Source organism: Bradysia coprophila, assembly GCF_014529535.1.
Source record: "Bradysia coprophila strain Holo2 chromosome X unlocalized genomic scaffold, BU_Bcop_v1 contig_291, whole genome shotgun sequence".
NCBI lineage: Eukaryota > Metazoa > Arthropoda > Insecta > Diptera > Sciaridae > Bradysia > Bradysia coprophila.
Genome location: NW_023503318.1, coordinates 388 through 2,500, shown reverse-complemented (window position 1 = coordinate 2,500; position 2,113 = coordinate 388). Strand labels below are relative to the sequence as shown.

The 2,113-nt window shown below is 40.0% G+C and overlaps 2 pseudogenes; both read right to left on the bottom strand.

Moving 5' to 3' along the window:
* LOC119069382 overlaps window positions 1–78 on the bottom strand; it is a 3,929-nt pseudogene extending 3,851 nt beyond the window's left edge.
* Window positions 79–305: 227 nt separating this feature from the next.
* On the bottom strand, window positions 306–478 carry LOC119069380 (annotated as a pseudogene).
* Between the last annotated feature and the right edge of the window lie 1,635 nt (window positions 479–2,113).

The window sequence follows — 2,113 nt, the reverse complement described above, 5'->3', positions numbered from 1 at the left end:
GGAATCTTAGTTAATTTCTTTTCCTTCCCTCATTAATATGCTTAAATTCAGGGAGTAATCTCACATGAGCTGAGGTCGCATTAGAAAAATTTATTCAAAATACATTTGTATTCATTTGACGATTTGCGATAAAGTGTTAAATTTAAACGCCGTTCAATCGAATAAAATGATTGTATTTTGTGTATCAAAATATATTGATATTTCCAGATGATTTACCAATGCGATTTAGGCCGTATAACGGGCCAAAAAAGATTGCCAAAAGCATCCAATCGTAATAAAAATGCAATTTTTATTAAGTAATCTAACGACCCTCAACCATGTGTGGTCCATACAGCTTCTAATAAAAGAAACAAATCAGTATGGACCGCAATATGCGTTCAAAATGTCAATGTTCATGTGTCCTGCAGTTCACATGTCAACACGCAGTTTGCTGCGTTCTTCATCGACCCACAAACCAAGTGATCCCCCGCTTAGGGTTGAATTAAATTTTTTTACAAATTTATTGTTAACATAAAGCGCATTTACGCCCAGCTAAGGACGTAAAATACGACAGAGGGTTTGTAAACACAATGATTTCATATTTGTTTTGGGCGAATATCACGACAAGGTTCGTCGTTTATACTTAAAGTAAGTACCCAAAATAATTCTATCAAAGTGCTTCCATTCCTTACTAATTTTACTTAATAAGAAACAATGCGTTCAACAGTTTGCACATAACTATGCGCTAAATTACGTACTATACAGCACGTATTCCACAAAAACGAATAGCTGTTACACCATTCATAGTTTTTGTGTTATTGTTTGTTTCAAATCAATAATGATCCTTCCGCAGGTTCACCTACGGAAACCTTGTTACGACTTTTACTTCCTCTAAATAACCAAGTTCGGTCAACTTCTGTGAAGCAACTGCCAACACAACGAGGCGTCGCAGCGATCACGTCCGGAGACCTCACTAAACAATTCAATCGGTAGTAGCGACGGCGGTGTGTACAAAGGGCAGGGACGTAATCAATGCGAGTTAATGACTCGCACTTACTGGGAATTCCAGGTTCATGTGAACAGTTTCAGTTCACAATCCCAAGCAAGAAGGTGGTTCAGCGGTTTACCCGGACCTCTCGGCCTAGGAAATACACGTGATACCTTCATTGTAGCGCGCGTGCAGCCCAGGACATCTAAGGGCATCACAGACCTGTTATTGCTCAATCTCATATTGTTAGACACAATTTGTCCATTTAAGAAGCTAAGTGTCTATTTGATTTTAGACAAACAAACAGTATGACTCCACCTACACAACGACATTTTGCTAATGAGAACCGAAGCCCCCAAAAAACAAACGCGTATGCAAAGCTTCAATGTCATAGTCCTGTATGCATCTATTTAATATATTTGAGTCTCGTTCGTTATCGGAATTAACCAGACAAATCACTCCACGAACTAAGAACGGCCATGCACCACCACCATAGATTCGAGAAAGAGCTATCAATCTGTCTTACTCATTTATGTTCGGACCTGGTAAGTTTTCCCGTGTTGAGTCAAATTAAGCCGCAGGGCTCCACTCCTGGTGGTGCCCTTCCGTCAATTCCTTTAAGTTTCAGCTTTGCAAACCATACTTCCCCCGGAGCCCAAAAGCTTTGGTTTCCCGAGAAGCGACTGAATGAGCCATTAGAAGTAGCTACATCCAATTGCTAGCTGGCATCGTTTATGGTTAGAACTAGGGCGGTATCTGATCGCCTTTCGAACCTCTAACTTTCGTTCTTGATTAAATGAAAACATCTTTGGCAAATGCTTTCGCTTTAGTTAGTCTTTACAACGGTCTAAGAATTTCACCTCTCGCGTTGTAATACTAATGCCCCCAACTGCTTCCATTAATCATTTACATCTTGGTCTAAAAAACCCAATGAAAGTAGAACAGATGTCCTATTTCATTATTCCATGCACAAAATATTCAGGCATTACAAGCTGCTTTAAGCACTCTAATTTGTTCAAAGTAATTTGTATCGGCCCACAGCAACACTTGTTTAAGAGCACTGCGATGGGCTGATGTGAACGCTACTAGAGCGAACACGCCGATAATACGTCCACGCACATTTCCTAATCCGAGGACAGGAAGTAA